The following is a 14,823-nucleotide window of genomic DNA, read 5'->3' on the forward strand; positions in this document are numbered from 1 at the left end:
GACCCAATAAAGAATACATGTCCAGGAGTGTGAGATGAGATGACACTGATTGTATCTGGACTAGTGAAAGGTGGTGGCCATGATACAGAGGTGGATATTTCGCCTATATCTGCATATTGCCTAATATTTCCCGGACAGATAATATCAACAGTGTGGATGAGTCTAATTGCTGCTGAAAAAAAAACCACAACAAAGAACATCGAATATTTGTGTAAACAAAAGTGATAATTGATCAATCTATAAGCACTGTCTACAAATGCAATTCCATTGGCCCTATGCCAAACTTCGTTTAATTTATAAATGGCAAGAATCATAACATTGAGGATTGATATAGAATGTCATGCACACTATTAGGTGCAGCACCTTCACTATAGTTTGAGCAGCTCGTAATCGGGGCCTTAGAACATCGCAGATTAATATCAATATATTTTATTTTCAGAATTGTCTTGTAACATCTCACCTGAAGTATCACAAATTATTAATTCAAGTCCAGTACTTTGTCTACTTTATTTAACACACACAATATAGACCAGACAGGTCAACTATATCGCTCGTAACGTGGGTCTACTTTTCACTGTAGTGTAAAAAGCCCAACAATTCCTGCCGATTACGAGCCAAACAATAGTTACATTTTGCATGATTGGCACTTGCTTATGTGAGCCTAAATTGGGACTTTAGCAGAAATTCTATACAGCAAGAAGTGTATCAAAAGTGTATCAAAGTGTATTAAAACTGTATCAAACGGCAATTTGATACAGTTTTGATATACAAAGGTGTATTGAAAATGTATCAACTGAAAATATAGGGTATCAAAACTGTATCAAATACCACCTAACTGTATCAAAATGTATCAAAAGTGTATCGAATTTGAACTTAGATAATTTTGGCCATGCTTTTGGAGTATCAAAAGTGTATCAAATTGGACTTTGCAGTTTTTAGTGTATGTAAAAGTGTATCAAAATGAACTTAGTTCATTTTTGGTGCTAGATGTATATCAAAAGTGTATCAAATTGGACTTAGTCAAATTCTGGCTGCATACAGTGTATCAAAAGTGTATTAAATTGGACTCTGCTTGTTTTTTAGTGTATGTAAAGTGTATCAAATTGAACTTAGTTAATTTTTGGTGGCTAGAGGTATATCAAAAGTGTATCAAATTGGACTTAGTCAAATTCTGGCTGCCTACAGTGTATCAAAAGCGTATTAAATTGGACTTAGTTTATTTTGGGTGGCTAGAGGTATATCAAAAGTGTATCAAATTGGGCTTCATAAACTGACCTTTTGTAGTGTATCAAAACTATCAATAACTGGTCACATGTCTAGATAATGACTCATCATTTTCAAATTTGCCCATGTGGCATGCATGCAGTTAACACCAGGATTTGCATTTGGAAATGTACTGTATTTTAGAGCAAATTATGGTGTTTTATTTATCATGATGAAGATACAAACATGCTTGTAGACTGCACATTAGGTTGCAATGTAGTTGTAATCAGGGACTGTGATTATAAAAAGATGATATTTTATTGACTTTGTTCTGATAAGGTAAGCTTACTATATATTATATATAGGGCCTCTTATATATATGTATTAAGCATGAATATAGCACATGCCTGTATAGTAAAAAAACCTGCTGAATCTTTTTGTTATTGGTAGCCTTTTTGTCTCTTTATTGAGGGTAACAACTTCAGTGACAAGCACTGCTTTCCAAGCAGGCCCTCTGATGTATGCATGTTCCGTTTTGGTTGGGTTTTGCTTCTTTTTTGCAATACTTTCTCACACGTTTGTCCTATTGCGTTGTAATTTTGAACGTTGATAGGGGAAAGTGCATTGAGCTGCTCCGTGATGGGGGAAAGTGCTAGAGGTCAGCATTGTAGTAGAGGGCAGTGTTGAATTTGAGCTTGATTAGACTTCAAAATTTGACCTTTGACCCCTTCACTTTGAGCTTTGGGGTCATTATTGTTTGCAAATATGTTTAGATCAGGGCTCGCAAATAGCGGGCGCACAAGGCCACATGTGGCGCGCCGTGGCTTCCAGTGGCACGCTGGCGCCGTTTAGATTTTTAAAAAAAATAAATAAACAATGCGATTCCCATGATATCCTTGTAAAGCCTGGCTAAAATAGTATACTAAATGTTGCACCAAATGGCGTCATTTGCACATCAAATTTTAAAAATCAATAGCTTCAGGGGGAAACCTCCTCTGACTCCCCAGACCAATTCGCAGCCATTGAGTGGCGCTTTGCAGTGTTTTTGTAATTTCATGTGGCGCTTCGACAAATCTATTTGAGGAAGCCTGGTTTAGATCATGTAAGGATAATTCTTGTTGAATTTGAGCTTGATTGGACCAATTTTGAAATTTGAAAAACTGTATCAAAAGTGTATAAAAACTGTATCAAAAGTGTATAAAAACTGTATCAAAAGTGTATAAAAACTGTATCAAAAGTGTATAAAAACTATCAAAAGTGTATCAAAAACTGTATCAAAAGTGTATCAAAAAACTATCAAAAGTGTATCAAAACTATCAAAAGTGTATCAAAAAATCTGTATCAAAAGTGTATCAAAAAATTATATCAAAAGTGTATCAAATGGCATGTATCAAAAATAGGGCGGTCCCGCTGGCCAGCATTAGAATTGGAACGCTGATTTGATACAGTGACATATTTGATACACTTTTGATATAATTATGTATAAAATGTGTAGGAAATGAAAGGATAAAAATTTCAATGCTAATTTGATACAGTTTAAATTGGAACCCTGATTTGATACAGTAACATATTCGATACACTTTTGATATAAATTATGTATGAAATGTGTATGAAATGAAAGGATAAAAATTTCAACGTTAATTTGATACAGTTTAAATTGGAACCCTGATTTGATACAGTTACATATTTCATACACTTTTGATATAATTATGTATGAAATGTGTATAAAATGAAAGGATAAAAATTTCAATGCTAATTTGATACAGTTTAAATTGGAACCCTGATTTGATACAGTTACATATTTCATACACTTTTGATATAATTATGTATAAAATGTGTATGGAATGAAAGGATAAAAATTTCAATGCTAATTTGATACAGTTTAAATTGGAACCCTGATTTGATACAGTAACATATTCGATACACTTTTGATATAAAATATGTATGAAATGTGTATGAAATGAAAGGATAAAAATTTCAATGCTAATTTGATACAGTTTAAATTGGAACCCTGATTTGATACAGTTACATATTTGATACACTTTTGATATAATTATGTATCAAATATGTATGAAATGAAAGGATACATTTCATTTGATACTTTTTTGATACATTATCTTGGCATTTGATACACTTTTGATATGTATAAAATGTGTATGCAATGTTAATTTGATACAGTTTTGATACATAAAAGTGTATGAAATGAGGGTTCCAATTCAAATACTTTTTATTTCATACATTTTTCATACGCATCAAAAGTGGTGTATCAAAAGTGTATCAAATTTCAGCCAGGGTTTGCCATTATAAGCTGTATAAGTATATACCGTAAAAACTCGATAGTTAGCATATATGCTTACTATCGAGCGCTTTTGAAAACATGAAATTGTACCAAAGTCTGACGCTTTACCAACTGAGCTAATGGAGTTGAGACACAAATTTGCAGGTTTACTTGTTCGTATATAACTATGTGTATCGATGACTTGCTCAAAACCTTTGCACTTTTGTGGATGGGGCACTTTATGTCTGCATGTTTTAAAAGCGCTCGATAGTAAGCACATATGCTAACTATCGAGTTTTTACGGTAATGGTTTATGGCCACTGCATGATCATGTGCAAGTGCCTTGTGGGTTAATGTAGCGCTGTATAAATTATAGTCAAATTTTGCTTCCTCGGGACATTGATGGTGTATCTGTAGGTTGCAGTCACTTTGTGCTGCATCGTGCTCTACAGACACACCTTTAATCGTGTATGAATCACACACATGCAGACTCCACTGTGGCAGACTATAGTACTATTTCTTTGTTTTATCAATTTCATCAAATCTTTGACTTGTTCAAATGATGCCTGCCTATTACAAAACTTATGGATTATTCTGTCGGTCGGACATCCGGGCTATCTCTAGTCTCAGGCCCAAACTGCATGTGGCTCACGGTTTGTTGTGAACAACAGAAACCGGCTGTGAAGGAGGCTACATAGCGATGTTGCTGGAGTGACATTCAATTTCGGAAAAAACGACACTCGACCATGGAATTTAATTTTAAGTTTGTCAGTATATAAACGGTAAATCAAGTAAGTTTCTTTCACTCTGAAGACTTAGAAACGGTTGTTTGATTCCACTGACTATTTGCGATCGAAATTTACATTACACCAATGACAGAAATCATCAACAAAAATCGAATCAGGGACTTGTTTTCACTCGAACATCATCAACCGGAAGTGACGTGACACGGACCGACAGAATATGTTTAAAGAGAATCTTACCTGTACATATCAAGATAAATATATACAACTCAGCAGATCCAGACTTGCACAATGTTATGATGGTCCACATCTTTAATTCATGTTTAGATTCTCTGTTACATTGCAATCATCTTCACCTGAAACACAAAAAGTATTGTGGATAGTTTCCCATGGTTACACAATGTTTTCTTTCAACTTGTAATCATATACTGTAAATGTATTACCAGCAGTTTATCCTAGATTCTCTGTACTAAGAAAAATCAACTTGTGAATCAAAATATAAACATGCTCATAGTTTTTCAATTATAATTTTTATGATATTACAATATATTCTCAGTGTTTTTGTTAAAAGATAATAGATATCTGCTAAATATTATTCTGGTTGCATGCCAATATGTATACTTGATAGCATTGAATTTACTGGGTGGCCTGTTGAACAGTCAAATTATGCCATAGGCTAACTCTAAAGATGTAAAATAGATTATTGAAATGTCCTTTGTTTTGTATGTAATACATGTATACTGAACATAAAATTCTGCAAGAAATAATATTGTAGCAATAAAAACTGCTTAGAATAAAAAATACTCATCATTCCAACTTTTTTAAAATCCTACCTTAAGGGCTGGGGTATGAGCGTTTGGACAGTATTTATTTTGGGACATCAGAGCACATCAGACATATCAATTGCATTCTGAATACTGAAGAATGTCATTCTGATATCAAATAATTTTGATTTTTGAAATTAGCAATTTAATACACATTTTATGGCAAATCATTAAAATTGATATTTTTGATATTTAACAGTACTTGAAGTAAACTTTATAAATCTGATGATTTATACTTAAAGTGTATGTAGGTGGGATGAAAAGCCGACGATCAATTGAAAATTTTGAACTTTCGTATTGAAGATATGGATTTTTTTCCCCAAAACATAAAAAAAAATTAGGTCTTTTTGGGAAAAAAATCCATATTTTCAATATGAAAGGTCAAAATTTTCAATTGACCGTCGGCTTTTCCTCCCTGCTACATACACTTTAAGAATATATCATTAGATTTATATAATTTACTTCGAGGACTGTTATATATCAAAAATTTGAAAAATATCAAATTTTTATAATTTGTCATAAAATTTGTATTATATTGTGATTTTCAAAAATGAAAATTATTTGATATCAGAAAGACATGCTTCAGTATTCAGAATGCAATTCGATAGGTCCGAGGTGCTCTCATGTCCCACAAAAAATACTGTCGAAACGCAATAAACGCTCATTTTAGATCCCTTAAGAATGCAGTCACATCAAATTGAATTTGATAGCATTCACATCAAACACAGAACAAACAAGCACACCATCATGATTATGAATAAGCTATTACATACAATGTATGAACAGTACATAATATTTCCCCATCTTAAAGATTCTTTTAGAATATTTAATATGATACTCACATTAAGTTCATGATTCCTTTTCATTCCAGTTGCAAATACGCATATATCCACCAAAATGTTGACCTATAATTCCAAAGACTTGTTTCTCAAAATCACATAATTATGTGCATGGACATAACTATACTGATGTGCATTGTAAGCTCTGCTCTAACCACTAAACCTACAAGGACTTGGTTAAGATATTTCTATGAATGCATGTGACTTACTCAACAAAGGCTGCCTTATTTAATATTTACTTTTGAGATGTGTGCGTCATATTATTTGGGTAAACAGTCCTTGCCCTTTTAGCTTGATTCATCCACTTGCTTAGCAGGTTCCATTCATTCTGTGTTTATTTATTCTACAATCCACACTGCTATGAAACTATCTTGAATGACGATGTTGTGAACATGTAGTACTTTTTAATGTAACTGGGCAGTCTGAAAAGTTGTCCATAAGAAAGTCATTGACAGAAACGTATTCTTGCTAGGTTTTTGTTCGTTTTATTTTGGTTTTGATGAGCCTGATCATTTAATGTGGAAACCCTGGTTATTGATCAATTCTGCTAGTTGGAGGAAAAACAGATTGATTCAAAATGGGTTGATTTATTAACTAACAGCCTTCGTTGCATCCAGATATGACCTGAAAATGTGTTTCATTTAGGCATTCGCCCCTTCCCCTCAGACAGAGGGAATCTGATTTTATGTTTGTTTGTTTGTTTAACCAATTAGTCCAGGCAGACAAATACTTGGTTCCTGATGGGACCAGGTTTAAGAAAAAAGCTCAAACCAAGCTGAAAAGCTTATGATAAGCATACTTGCCTGCATGAAGAAAAGAAAGGAACTTGACCAGCATGTGCTTCATCTGTTTCCCCTCCAAACTTTCTTTTGCACATAGCAGCTTTTAATCTTAGTACCATGATGCACAACCATGTCTTTGCAATATTTGAATATCCAATACCAAGTACAGTCGAGTACCCGACTTTATGCAAGGTTGAAAACTTGAAACGCTTACACTAACATCACTTATAAAAACCTCAACATACTTTCTGGTCTGGAACAATACCGAATATGGAGGAGAGCAAATATGAGGAGTTATGTAATAAGTTTGTATAAGAAACAATAGAATATGCAATTCATATCGTTAATTCAATAGAAGTCATACATATATGAGTGATGGATATGCTTAAGCACACTAAGTCACATACAAACACACCCATTAGGCCAGAGGCTCATTTTACCTGACCTAGTGCCACCAACAGACTTAAGATAACTTATATTTCAAGGAATTAAATAATACTTTATGTGATGTGAGCTGCATGGGGAAATTTTTTTTTGGGGGGAATGTAACATTTGTTTTTGTTTTCAGTTTTAGGGTTATAATTTTTGTAACCATTTTTATTATGAAAATAATGGAAAACATGAATTTGAAACAAAGAAATTTGAAGAAAAAAGAGTTGGGAGAGAAGACGCTGAAAGGTTAACCCAATGAGCTAATCCATTTAGAGTACACACACCCCCTGTCAAAGATTTTAGAAATATCTTCCATGTGGGTATGAATTTCACTTGGAATTAGCACATTGACCAATTAACTCTATCTGAAACTCATCATCCCTCTGTAGATTGAATCTTTTTCTGAGGGTATATGAAATTCAAATGGAGCTGCCTAATGTGTACATTCCATTTGAAATTCATACTCCACTGTGGAAGATATCTTCAAAATCTTCCACATGAGTAGTGTGGATTTCAGCTGGATTACCAAATGGGTCTAGCATGCCTACTAGATGAGAGACTTTTAGTAAATAAATTTTGGTGTTTTTTCCTCTTCTCATTTTTGCTTGTATCCATTCAATTCATATTTTATGCTGATATATTGGGTTATACATATTTCAATCTAAGATTCAAATGCTGTTTAAAATTTCATAACTTTGTAGACAAGGAATAAACCATTACACGTCATGTGCTATTGTATAGTTATATGAGTCAAATTAGGCTTAAAAAAATAGATGACTTGCCCTTTGGGTTCCAACACACGGGTCAGTCGGTCGATATATATTTTTTATTATTTTCATTATTTTTTGCAATTTCTGCAAAATATGATGTGACGCCTTATACTTTGCATAGAGAATTTTAGAGAAATAGAGACAGTATGCGCTTTACAAATGTACGCATCTTCAGGTGCGTATTTTATCAAAAATACTACAGAAAATGTGTTTCAAATCAATGCAGGAAATGCAACTGAACACAATTTCCATCCCACATTTCCCTGTTAAAGTTACAGCATATGTTTACGCTGCCAAAATTAACGCAACAAATGTAGAAATCAAGTCAGAGTTTGTGAGAAATTGATGATTTTATGTGTTTATACTGCAGTTTAACATAAATAAAACACATATTCTGAATATTATAAACCAAAATATGACATTTCCTATAGTCAAATAAAACAAACAAACAAACAAATGTGACCATGTTTCTTTCAGATTTTTGGGTCGGTCGATAAGGGCACTTTTTCTTTTTTAGCCTTATAGTGGACAAAGCTTTTTGTTGTTGCTCATTTAGTGGGTGAAGTTCTTTCCCACCTGCCCATCCCATCCCTGGAAATCTAATGGTGCATCCCTAAGCAGGAGTGCTATAATCCGAGACAGAATTAAAAAGACAGTCCAAAAAGATGTCACTGTCAATCAAACTCCCCATGGCCCTTGGATGGTAAGTAGCGCATAAAAGGATAGTCAATTCATCTGGTACCTTCATTGGAGAAAATGAATCGTAGAAAATGGCAAAAAATAATGGTCATGGCAAAAGCAACTTTTCTAAGCATTGTTGACATGGTGCTTTTAGGAAAGAAAGTTTCCTATTACAATTACCCAAGTTTTGAAAGTGTCAAATTAACCATGTTTACTGCTGCGTTCAGAAACTCAATCATTACTACAAATCGTAAACAAATTGTGTCTGAGTTTGATTGACAGATGATGTCAGACGCAAACTGGCCTATTCCAGAACTTGAAAATACAGCACTAATTTTGGGGGATAAAAATATCCTATTTTACAAAAAAACATAGCTAAATCCTTATCTTTTAGTTATCTCTTAAAGGGGTACTACACCCTTGATAAATTGTGTCTATTTTTGCATTTTCTCAAAAACTAATAACACAGTGGTAACAAAAGTTATGTATATTATAGGGGCAAGGAATCCAATTACTACACTGAAATTTCAGTGACCCAAGACAAGCGGTTCGTTATTTATGATAAGAAATAAGGTACCGCTAGGCTGTACCTCATTTCCTATCATATAAACTGAGCCGCTTGTCTTGAGTCACTGAAATTTCAGTGTAGTAATTGGATTCCTTGCCCCTAATATACATAACTTTTGTTACCACTGTGTTATTAGTTTTGAGAAAATGCAAAAATAGACACAATTTACTACAGGTGTAGTACCCCCTTAACTGACAATGAAAGTCAAATTTTAATTTTTGGTTAATTTTTGTAAAAATATGTGTTTTTCGGATTAGGAATTAGATATGTTTCATTTGGAAAAAACAAGATAATATATTTTTTTAAATTCCAAACAAATTAGTGCTGTATTTTTCTGGAATCAGGATTAGTATTAAACAAATAATAGCAACATAATGCATCATGGGTAGACTTTCTGTTGTGATCAGTGACTCTCTAAAACTGCAACAGAGTCAAATATGTAAATATGATTATACAGTAATGCACACAAACTATATTCTTATTAAAAAAATACACAAAACATATGTATCTATTTCAATTTGATTTAAGTCATATGACTCATTATTTTGTATTTATTGCAGAAATCAACAAAATTGCAACAACAAAAAAACATTTTAATTTAAAGTTGCTCCACCAGTATTTCAAATGAAAGACATTGATCAGCAAATTCTGCATTTGAAATATATTTATATTTAAGATTAAGTGTATTCAAATTGTGTACTTTGTAGCTGAAACTAGTTGCACACAAAACCACCCGACATAGGGTTTGAGAAGAAATTTGCGGTTAACTTTGATGACCTAATCCAGAAATAATCTTTTATGCAAGTTGTCATGCCAAAATTGGCTTGTCATTGAAATGTTATTAGTAGTAATTACAAATAAATCTTGTTTACACTTGGAGGTATTTTATTGTGTAATTTAAGAGATTTTGGGAACAATGCTCCTGTAATTTTTCAAGAAATTAGATTAATGTGATTATGATAAGGATAATGAACTGAGTGCAATGCATTAGTCAAGATAATCGCACGCGCCGTGGAGTTATTGCATTTAGCTCGAGAGCCGATAGGCTCGAGAGCTAAATGCATGATAACTCCATGGCAAGTGCAATTATCTTGACGAATGCATTTGCACGTGTACATTATCCGTCATACACTTTGAGTGTATTAAAACAATAAGCAATATTAATTGCTGCATTCATTATATAAGTGTTAATTATTAGGGAAATATCTTACATTTTAAAAACACCGTCAGATCATTGACCAGCTAGATAAAATTTAACTGGTAAAGAAAATCAATCCCTGTATAAGTTAACTATCAATGGTATCGATTAGCCATACGTCATACTTTAGTAACTTATTCACGCATGGTTTGTAACCAATTGACTTTATGTTGTGATCATTTAATATCGTGGTTTCGAACACAGAGAGCACTGAACCAGTTCACCTGGAAACGATCAATTCAGATGTCCGACTGTGAATTGAGATGAGAAAAAAAACATATCAACTGGACTTTATAGCTCTATAATTTGAACTTTAAAAAATCTACTTATATTAAAACACACGACATTGGGATTTTACAATTTGTTCAGTATTATAAAGCATGATCATGATATTATGCGCTAGTGTGTTTTTCCGGGCCCGCCATGTTATTTTAGATATAGGCCTACATGTATTTCATTTATAAAATCTTGAATAATTATGATCCACCTGTTTTTGGCCCTTTTTAATTAATAGAAGCTCGATTATTCTCATTTGATGTTTGATTTATTTGAGGTCATTTATCATAATTTATGACAATGATATTTGCAAAATAGAACACCGTTTGTAACTATACCATTTTAACACCACAGAATGTATATTCGTACTTTATTGATGGTATATAATTATACCGAACAGACAATTATATAGTTATGTGACCGCTGTGTCGAAAGCGCAACCTAACTCTACTATATAGTTATGTGAAAGTAGTATTTCTAGTATTTGAGCGTGCACGTATTATCTAGAATCTATTGTTTAGCGTATGGGTTTTAGATAATGCATTGTTTAGCGTGCAGGTTTATATAATTTGGGCTATGAAGGGTAGTTCGCAAAAATAATGCATGGGAGAAGAATACATAACGATGAATAGAAACGGGCACTAGAAGTGTATGTGAGTATAAGCCGCACAGACCAGAAGAATTGTTGAGGGGCATGGGGAAACACATAAAGTGTGGAACATTTTGGCTTATTATTAATTATCGTAGTGGATCAAAATTCTTTTCAGTACAAAATATAAGTACAAAAGAATATAGAAAAAGTACAAATATACAGACAAAAACTTTCACATCACATAAAAAGTATGAATATAGAGATACAAACTGAGGGAAAGTGAATAGTAAAGACACAAACTTAAACATCAACATAGAAAAAGTAAATAATAAAGACACAAACTTACACATAAAACATTGATTTCTGACAATATTCATGCACATTTCAAAATTGTGCAAATAATCAAAATACATAAAAGATTCCAATGTTTCGGTATACAGGTAAATATTTTTTGCCTAATTCATCTGAACAATTCAATGGCAAACTGGTGGAGCAACTTCAATCATTACATTTCAGCATCTTGAATTTGTACTAGAATTCACTGCACTAAATAATCAAGGCCTGCATCAACATGGGTGAAATGCTAAATCTAGTTGTGTCCTACACATTGGATCCCACCCCAAGAGAGACACTCCAGAAATATGTCAAACTTGTTTCTGGGTCACTTTTCATAATATTAGAAAATTGAACTTAAAAAGGGTAAATTATCCTCTAAAAAACACCCCATACTTTGAAGTCAATTTTATTTGTTAAATAATGCATTTTCACATTTTTCAACAATCACGGTGTCATACTTCCATGTGATATCGAGTACATATACCCATCTTGATGCAACACCTTATGCCTATCTAGTAGATTGAATCCCAGTTAATACATCTTAAAATATGGTTCTTAAGGTTATTCAAAGGGTTAGCCCTAGTCTTGCCCAATTTACTCAAAAGTTACAAGCTGTAGAACAGAAAAATAGGGGAACTTCCTCCTTTGCCCAGCCATGGCCAGGGAGGGGAATGGCCCATTTGCTTTTTATTCCCCTCTCTTTCCTGCCTCCCTTTTTCGCTCTCCACCTCTTCTCTTTCTCTTTTTCCTCCCTTTCATCCCACTTTTTGCAAATCATAGGGAGTGGTCATCCCTTCTTGCCCCCCTGTAACGCTGCCCCTGGAGTATGGTACATAATAAACAACAAGAGAACCAACTACAGCAGACCCTTTGCACGAGGGCCAGTCTGCATAGGCACTGTGCACACTTATTGCCCAGCCAATTACTCGATCGATTACGATCAATATACTAGCCAGCGAGCTTCCAATTGCCACAGCGCATGCGCGAGTGTTGTCAGCGGTAGCCTGACAACAACATCCACATCGACGCCATTTTATTTTCTTCACAGGCTACAATGGACCATAAACAGACTTTCTACTTGACTATGAGACTGTGACCTTTTAAAAATGTTTTTCATGATTACAAAAAAAATCTCTTAAAATATTTGTAAAAAATGCGAAATCATTTGCAATATTAACCGCAAAGATATGCTTCTTTTTGTTTACCAATAATTAGGAAATATTCGCGAAATTTTGATACTTATCGGTCACATTTTTGATCAAAAAAATAAATATTATACCGGTCATGAACCAAACATTTGCGAGCGTGAACGCATGGCCAAGTGTATTTACTTCATAGATATAGAAACACTTTAGAATAGAAAATTTGACAAAGTCGTGAATTTTGACCAAAACACGGAAGCATTTTCCGGCCGATATACCTGGTGAATTCAGCAACCCGTGGATAAAGTTCCGTGTAAATGCAGTGCCAATATTGAATTACCGAATTGAGCTAAACGTTTATCATGCGGTTTGTAACTAAATTAATTTAGTACAGGCCATGGCACTTCTGATCAAAATATTTTAATACCGTTAATGTCAGCCCCAGTCCCAGCTTTTCATTTAGTTTGTTAGTTTAATTTGGCGAGAAAAGAATCACCCCCTAATTTTATAAATGCATGATTTAATAGTAGTGCTACGAAAGTAAATACAATGACATGTCCGCTCTTCCTCGCTGACCTGTTTGTTTTCTTGCTGTATTTATTTATGTTTATAGTCGATGGGCAGTAGCGATGCCAAAGCTCGGATGGGGGGTGGGGGAATCTGAACATATCCCGAAAAATTAACATCATATCTATATGATAATAGTCGAAACTATGTTGTACTATGACTCTAAATTATAATAACAATGACCTTGTTAACACAGACAAAGGTACTAACGGTCATGGTCGATCGCGGCACTTGAGAATGGCACTTGACATGTTTGAGGAACTGTGCAATCAATAATTGATTGGACTGTTAATGTAAGCTGTAGGATAGAGGGCAGTGCGAACAAATGTCCCACTCCATCCCTCGTGTTTGAAACACCTTACCAAAACATTATACATATTACAAAGGCTAGTAGGGTTAGCATTCATAGCAGACACATTTCTGTATAATACATTATAAAAACTAGAGCGGTTCTCGGGCTTCGCGGTTCTCTGCTTTGGTGGTTTGTTTTGGTACTGAATGGTACATGTGTTTGGGTGATCATTGATGGTGTTTGTGATTGATTGGTTTAGGTTGGGTGATGTATGTTTTGTTTCTGTTCAGAACCTTGTGGGGATTTGGCGAGTCGATGGGTGGGGGTAATTAGTTAAATGTTTGTAAGAAGGGAAAGTGAGAGGTTAGAGAGTTAAAATGAGGTAGACGGTAGAGGTTTGTAAAGGTTGAAGGGAAAACATAGGAGCATGGACACTTGGCCTGGTGAAATAGTTGTTGAATAGAAGTTGAATGTATAATGTTTGTTGATGAATGAGACCGATTTGACCGAATTAATTACACGTCTGTCTGCAGTGGATACTTTGAAGGGAAGTGACGGCCGGGTTGCCAAAAGATTTCAGCCCGAATTGCGGGTCAAATAATCGAAAAAGTCGCCCAATTTTTCTCTTTACCATTGGTTTCTATGGGACATGAAATGATCGGAAGTCGCGGGAGCCAATGTTGAAAAGTCGCCCAATTTTTTCTTAACCATTGGTTTCTATGGGACAGGAAATTGTCAAAAGTCGCGGGAAAATCTTCAAAAGTCGCCCAATTGGGCTACCAAATCGCTGGTTTGGCAATCCTCACTCACTGAATGGCGCATGTGACGCTTTCTTTGGCGTGGTGTAAACAAAAACATGGAATATAGCATAGGCGCGCAACATCATTTAAATTAATTATTATTTACCGATACAACATTGTAGGCGTTTCAATGTACAAAAACTTGTGTCATAGCGTTACGTAATCGCTATCATCATCATCAATTCGCTCAAAACGATGAGTCATTCATCAAGTCAAGTACCAATTTCCTTGATGTGTTTATTATACAGGTTTGGGCAAAATCTTTTATATCCCGTGGACGGCAATGCACAAAACGTACTACGCCATAATATAAATAAGGCTAAATAAAAATAAAATGATGTTTCCGGTAAAATGCTCTAAAAAAATTGGGACGGAAGGAAGGAAAAAAAAATTATTTACACATACTGAAATTTCGACCCAATTTAACACTTGAAGGCTAGCCAATAGAAAAACAGTATGACTCAGGCCCGGGTCTCAATCGCAAAAGCTCTTCTCATACT

The sequence above is a fragment of the Amphiura filiformis genome, chromosome 5, assembly GCF_039555335.1.
Source record: "Amphiura filiformis chromosome 5, Afil_fr2py, whole genome shotgun sequence".
Classification (NCBI taxonomy): domain Eukaryota; kingdom Metazoa; phylum Echinodermata; class Ophiuroidea; order Amphilepidida; family Amphiuridae; genus Amphiura; species Amphiura filiformis.